General features: G+C 39.1%; 1 long non-coding RNA gene across 1 annotated transcript; it reads left to right on the top strand.

Moving 5' to 3' along the window:
* Positions 1–344: 344 nt before the first annotated feature.
* Positions 345–7,026, top strand: LOC115188920 (uncharacterized). Its single transcript, XR_003876631.1, has 4 exons — positions 345–588; positions 5,758–5,856; positions 6,592–6,708; positions 6,978–7,026. It is a non-coding gene; the product is annotated as an uncharacterized LOC115188920 (long non-coding RNA).
* The last annotated feature ends 1,055 nt before the right edge of the window (positions 7,027–8,081 follow it).

Raw genomic sequence — 8,081 nt, 5'->3', positions numbered from 1 at the left:
TCATAATGAATCAGATTACATGGAGAGGGGGGACCTGATCCTAGATCATAATGAATCAGATTACATGGAGAGGGGGGACCTGATCCTAGATCATAATGAATCAGATTACATGGAGAGGGGGGACCTGATCCTATATCATAATGAATCAGATTACATGGAGAGGAGGGACCTGATCCTAGATCATAATGAATCAGATTACATGGAGAGGAGGACCTGATCCTAGATCATAATGAATCAGATTACATGGAGAGGAGGGACCTGATCCTAGATCATAATGAATCAGATTACATGGAGAGGGGGGGACCTGATCCTAGATCATAATGAATCAGATTACATGGAGAGGGGGGACCTGATCCTAGATCAGCAATCCAACTCTGGGACACTGCCTGTATGAAAGCGAACACATAGTTGTAAAGTCTAGTTACAGCAGGTGTTTACTGCCATCTAGTGGAAGATACCAATAAAACACTTTATTTTCAGGGTGGGGAGGCGGCTGATTGAAACCGAAAGTAAAGTTGTTCTTTTGTTCAGGATCCATTTTGAGACGACAGAGCAGAAAACACTATATGGAGATTATTGAAAAATAAAGTAAGTATTTCTGAACATTAATTTATTATAATGGACAGAGTAAGATAATGAATACCTGGAATGAGATATTACTAGTTAGTAGGACTGCTACTTGAGCTGAGTTGCTGACAGACAGCAGTTTTCAAAGTGGAAACTAATCAGTAGGTCTACATGTTATCAGTAAAACGTCTGGTAAAGATGGTGGAGGAGCTTTTACATTATATGGTTTTATGTTTATCTCAGGGTTTCTCATCCTTTTGTTCTTACCAGCACTTACACACCTGATTCAACTAATCATCAAATATTTTTTAAGACAGTTTAATGAAGATTCTCAAATTTAAACCTTTTGGGTTTGTAGGCCTACAGGAATTCACAGTTTAGGGGAAAAACACAACTAAACCTGGTTTCCAGTAAATGATTTCTTTATCTAAAATAACGTAAGCCCGATGTGTTGAAGAAGGACTATAATAAACGAGGACTGACGTCATGTGGTTCTGTTTCCCTCAGCAGCCAATAACTGAAGCAAGATTCAGTACAGCGTCATGAGTTACTGCTGTTGAATCTGACTGTTAGTCTGGTTACTGTTGTTATATAAACGAGTAACGTGACTGTTGTTGAATGCATCTGACTGTTAGTTAGCTCTGGTTACTGTTGTTATATAAACGGGTAACGTGACTGTTGTTGAATGCATCTGACTGTTAGTTAGCTCTGGTTACTGTTGTTATATAAACGAGTAATGTGACTGTTGTTGAATGCATCTGACTGTTAGTTAGCTCTGGTTACTGTTGTTATATAAACGGGTAACGTGACTGTTGTTGAATGTATCTGACTGTTAGTTAGCTCTGGTTACTGTTGTTATATAAACGGGTAACGTGACTGTTGTTGAATGCATCTGACTGTTAGTTAGCTCTGGTTACTGTTGTTATATAAACGAGTAACGTGACTGTTGTTGAATGCATCTGACTGTTAGTTAGCTCTGGTTACTGTTGTTATATAAACGGGTAACGTGACTGTTGTTGAATGTATCTGACTGTTAGTGAGCTCTGCTTACTGTTGTTATATAAACGGGTAACGTGACTGTTGTTGAAACTGAAAATAAGAAATGAAACTAGTGTCGGAGTGCTGCTGTCCTACCATGTGGGGCCTTTTCTGTCCCCAGGAAATATCAGTTCTTATTAACTGACAGAGTGTCACGACACGGATCAGTATACAGTTACAATACAGTTAAACACTCTGTGCTGCTAGTTACAACAGCGGTTTAAATGGTACAATGATTTTCTACACTGTACTTGTTTTGTCACATAAACTGAAATGAGGCAAACTATTCAAATGTTACAGCCAGGAAATGGCTGAATGATTTCTGAACAGTCCGCCTTAAACTGTAGCTATGTGGTCTTTACTTGAGTGTGTTTCAGCAGGGTGAGGTCAGAGAGATGCTTCCAAGTCAGTATTTTTCTGAACTCATAAAATCCTTTAGACAATCTGAACTCAGTAACACTTTTAGAATATTGAGGTCATATGAAAACATTGTCCAAAACTCCAAAATATACCATAACCCTAAAGATCTTTCTTTAATAAATGCATTATAAGTTATGTAAACCAACATGTTTTTATATGTAGGTATCAGTATTTTGTCTCCCCCAAACCCCAACTTCTTATCTTGCCAGATTTTTAAGGAGTTTTGTTCACTCCCGCTCCTTGAAACATGAAAAGCTATGATCCCTTGTTGATGTCACTTGTTGAATCCACATCAATCAGTGCCAGGCGCACAGATTTGTGTTAAGAACTGCAACGCTGCTGGGTTTTTCACGCTTAACAGTTTCCCATGTGTCTCAAAACTGGTCCACCAACCAAAGGGTTGGAGTGAGACCCTACCGGAGGGTAGCGCTCCAGGAACAGGGTTGTAGTGAGACCCTACCGGAGGGTAGCGCTCCAGGAACAGGGTTGGAGTGAGACCCTACCGGAGGGTAGCGCTCCAGGAACAGGGTTGGAGTGAGACCCTACCGGAGGGTAGCGCTCCAGGAACAGGGTTGGAGTGAGACCCTACCGGAGGGTAGCGCTCCAGGAACAGGGTTGGAGTGAGACCCTACCGGAGGGTAGCGCTCCAGGAACAGGGTTGGAGTGAGACCCTACCGGAGGGTAGCGCTCCAGGAACAGGGTTGGAGTGAGACCCTACCGGAGGGTAGCGCTCCAGGAACAGGGTTGGAGATAGGCTTGTTTGTAGGTTGTAATGATAGGCTGGCTATTCAATAGGCGACATCTGTCGGTACAAACTTTGACTGAGGACATGATGACGTAATTTACATATTTTTTTGCACTCCCTCACCTAAAAACAAATACATCACAGCTTATCATGTCGACCAACCTGATGGTCTCTGTTGAAAATGTAGTAAAACATATCAGGCCTAGACTACATTCTCTGTCCTGCTACTGGTAGGACTATAACGTTATGTTGATCTGAACAGGTTTAGACTGGTCATCTATGATATGTAGGTTATATACAGTACATTCTCTGTCCTGCTACTGGTAGGACTATAACATTATGTTGATCTGAACAGGTTTAGACTGGTCATCTATGATATGTAGGTTATATACAGTACATTCTCTGTCCTGCTACTGGTAGGACTATAACATTATGTTGATCTGAACAGGTTTAGACTGGTCATCTATGATATGTAGGTTATATACAGTACATTCTCTGTCCTGCTACTGGTAGGACTATAACATTATGTTGATCTGAACAGGTTTAGACTGGTCATCTATGATATGTAGGTTATATACAGTACATTCTCTGTCCTGCTACTGGTAGGACGATAACATTATGTTGATCTGAACAGGTTTAGACTGGTCATCTATGATATGTAGGTTATATACAGTACATTCTCTGTCCTGCTACTGGTAGGACTATAACATTATGTTGATCTGAACAGGTTTAGACTGGTCATCTATGATATGTAGGTTATATACAGTACATTCTCTGTCCTGCTACTGGTAGGACTATAACATTATGTTGATCTGAACAGGTTTAGACTGGTCATCTATGATATGTAGGTTATATACAGTACATTCTCTGTCCTGCTACTGGTAGGACTATAACATTATGTTGATCTGAACAGGTTTAGACTGGTCATCTATGATATGTAGGTTATATACAGTACATTCTCTGTCCTGCTACTGGTAGGGCTATAACATTATGTTAATCTGAACAGGTTTAGACTGGTCATCTATGATATGTAGGCTATAGCCGAGGTATAGACCTTGATCTGCATATCACTAACAAACTGCTATTATACATTATAACCTAGCCTACTTTACATTATTTAAAATCTCTTACTTGATGCAAAAAACCTTTCTGAATGGACCAATGATTTCCCCCTCAGATCAATCATGTCCGTTTTAGCCCTTCTGTCTACATTCTCAGATATGTTTAGAAAACAACAGATTGAAAGACAATAAATAGCCTACTTTTATTAATAAAAATAATTGTGAGACATGGCCTTGTGTAGTTGCACTGTCTATAACTACCTTAACAAACAGTTACTTATTATTATTATTATTATTGTTATTATTATTATTATTATTATTATTGTTATTGTTGTTGTTCTGTCTATAACTACCTTAACAAACAGTGACTTATTATTATTATTGACAGTTACCATGGAGATGAAATGTCACAACTACATGTTCATGTGATGCATTAAATCACCTGACTGTTTCTATGTGTCTGTTAGTAAATGTTTTATTTCTCTAAGAGATAATGAATAAATGAGAACAATTGACAGTCAATAATTAGTTGTCACTGTGTTAACCACAACCAACATGCTGGATCTCTGTTTAGTTGTCACTGTGTTAACCACAACCAACATGCTGGATCTCTGTTTAGTTGTCACTGTGTTAACCACAACCAACATGCTGGATCTCTGTTTAGTTGTCACTGTGTTAACCACAACCAACATGCTGGATCTCTGTTTAGTTGTTACTGTGTTAACCACAACCAACATGCTGGATCTCTGTTTAGTTGTCACTGTGTTAACCACAACCAACATGCTGGATCTCTGTTTAGTTGTCACTGTGTTAACCACAACCAACATGCTGGATCTCTGTTTAGTTTTCACTGTGTTAACCACAACCAACATGCTGGATCTCTGTTTAGTTGTCACTGTGTTAACCACAACCAACATGCTGGATCTCTGTTTAGTTGTCACTGTGTTAACCACAACCAACATGTTGGATCTCTGTTTAGTTGTCACTGTGTTAACCACAACCAACATGCTAGATCTCTGTTTAGTTGTCACTGTGTTAACCACAACCAACATGCTGGATCTCTGTTTAGTTGTCACTGTGTTAACCACAACCAACATGCTAGATCTCTGTTTAGTTTTCACTGTGTTAACCACAACCAACATGTTGGATCTCTGTTTAGTTGTCACTGTGTTAACCACAACCAACATGCTAGATCTCTGTTTAGTTGTCACTGTGTTGACCACAACCAACATGCTGGATCTCTGTTTAGTTGTCACTGTGTTAACCACAACCAACATGCTGGATCTCTGTTTAGTTGTCACTGTGTTAACCACAACCAACATGCTAGATCTCTGTTTAGTTGTCACTGTGTTAACCACAACCAACATGCTGGATCTCTGTTTAGTTGTCACTGTGTTAACCACAACCAACATGCTGGATCTCTGTTTAGTTGTCACTGTGTTAACCACAACCAACATGCTGGATCTCTGTTTAGTTGTCACTGTGTTGACCACAACCAACATGCTGGATCTCTGTTTAGTTGTCACTGTGTTAACCACAACCAACATGCTAGATCTCTGTTTAGTTGTCACTGTGTTAACCACAACAAACATGCTGGATCTCTGTTTAGTTGTCACTGTGTTGACCACAACCAACATGCTGGGTCTCTGTTTAGTTGTCACTGTGTTAACCACAACCAACAGGCTGGATTTCTGTTTAGTTGTCACTGTGTTAACCACAACCAACATGCTGGATCTCTGTTTAGTTGTCACTGTGTTAACCACAACCAACATGCTGGATCTCTGTTTAGTTGTCACTGTGTTAACCACAACCAACATGCTGGATCTCTGTTTAGTTGTCACTGTGTTAACCACAACCAACATGTTGGATCTCTGTTTAGTTGTCCCTGTGTTAACCACAACCAACATGCTGGATCTCTGTTTACAGGGGTCAGTGCTCTAAAATGAGTCTCTCTGGGGAGAGAGAGGACGGGGCCCCTGCCTCCAAAATGTGTCTCTCTGGGGGATATGACACCAAAGCTAAGAGGTGAGATAACAATTTTATGAATAATTCATTACGTTTATTTCCAAAATAAGTAGCTATCTTAAGGTGAATGCAGTTACTGTAAATCTCTCTGGATAAGAGCATCTGCTAAATCAGGGGTTCTCAATCCGGGGTCTGTGGAGGTACTGCAGGGGTTCTCAATCTGGGGTCTGTGGAGGTACTGCAGGGGCTCTGCAGGAAGCTCGGGGAGTGGTGGTGTATCCAGGGAGAAAACTAAACTAATATTCTGAAATGTCATTGTGGTCTTATGTTCCCGTCTATTGGAATTATGTAACAACTGCAGTAATGCTGAAAAATGTGTTATTCCTTACTAAAGTAGTAATTACTGAGAATTACTAGTTAATTTTATCACTTACAATCATAAAATAAGAACTTATACCATAACAAACAATTAAACTGACATAAACCAAAATCACTATATGTGTAGTTATTTAGTTAATGACCTAATTGAGCCGGTCGGTCACATTTGAGAGTGAGGGAGATATATAGCATTTTGCATAAAAAACATGATTTTGTCTCTCTGAAATGAAACCATCAAGTGATAGATTTTAAACAAATCCTTGTCTGTGAGAGATGTAATAATTAATACATAATTTCTTTAAACAATAAAAGCTCATTTCTGTAAAGTGATATGTTGCGTTTTGGAACTCTTCTTATGTTTCCCATCTGAGATCAGAGTAGATGAGAGATGTAATGTTTGTCTCTGTTGTGTTGAAGTCCAATCAAGCAGGAGAGACCAGCCTCCCCTGTACCCAGCTGTGTGTCCATGAAGAGCGACCGGTCTATGCGTCTACCTATAGTGTTTAGAGAGGGAGACTTTTCTACTGAACAAAGGTAAGAAGAACTCATGGGTCATGGTCAGTGAGTTAAACAACACTGTCTCCAGTCATTTCTCCTCTCCCATTTTCACATTTCTTTTGGTTGTTTTCATAATCCATAGGCTAATCCTTTAGTCCATTTTCATAGTCCTAAAACAATATTAAACAAACACAACGTTCCCTCCCTGTGTGTGTGTGTGTGTGTGTGTGTGTGTGTGTGTGTGTGTGTGTGTGTGTGTGTGTGTGTGTGTGTGTGTGTACTGTAATCTCATGTTTTGTCCACAGAAACCAACAGGAGAGATCAGAGTCAGAGATTCTCAGTGGTCAGTCTTCCCAGAGTCATCAAACAGACCTGGACTCTATATTCAGTGTATGTGATCCTGTTATGAACATTTGTTTTTTGTTTACCTCAAGTAAAGTTTCTTTCAATTATTCATTATTGTGTTAATGAGAAAGCATTTCTTCTCTTGCTTAACTTATTAACTTATTTACTTGATTTATTTTAGTTGCTTGAAGAGAAAATGATGACATTTGTGAAGAACGAGCTGAAGATGTTCAAGAGGATTCTTAGTCCTGAACTCCCAGAGGGCTTTGAGAGTCAGAAGCTGGATAAGGAAGTGGTGGATGCTGAAGATGAGAAGCAGGAGAGCAGTGCCAGAGAGGGGGCTCTGAAGATCACACTGCACGTCCTGAGGAAAATGAACCAGAAGGAGCTCGCTGACACACTGGAGAAAAGTAAGATCTGTCTGCCTCATGTTGAATGCTGTTTTATAACATTTAAAAGCTGTGGCTAAAGTACAGCTAAAGTAGCTGTGTAACTCAATGATATTGTAGCAGCCTTAACACAACACCTCGTGACCTCATCAAGTAGCAGAAGGGATTTATTGTGTTGATTAATTTAGAGAGAGAGAGACAGAGAGAGAGAGAGAACATTAATAATATCATCAATAATACCAATAATAATATAATCAGTCACACCAGTCTGTAATGCATTATGAAAACATTTACACATTTATACTGTTGTGTCTTTGGGCACCATTAACTTGAAGACATGTTTATCAAAATAACTCCCTGTAATTATTATCACGCGATTAAACTGATTAATCGTTTAACTGTAATTAACTAGGAGATCGGGGCACCAAGGAAAATATTCAGATTACAAAGTTATAATTTTCCTAATATAACTTTCCTATATTATAACATTATATATTAGATTATATTATAGTATAGGCCGATTATCTTCTGGTTTAAATGGTGTATTTTACCTCGCGTCCAGTCTCATTCCAAACGTCGTAAATTGTTGTATCTGCATGAATCCAGCCTTTACTAAGTCATCCATACATCAATTGTCTTAAAATCATTTATTTACTAAACTAAGTAATTCACAGA

Source organism: Salmo trutta, unplaced genomic scaffold (assembly GCF_901001165.1).
Source record: "Salmo trutta unplaced genomic scaffold, fSalTru1.1, whole genome shotgun sequence".
Taxonomy (NCBI): Eukaryota; Metazoa; Chordata; class Actinopteri; order Salmoniformes; family Salmonidae; genus Salmo; species Salmo trutta.
This window is presented reverse-complemented; position numbering and strand designations above follow the sequence as displayed.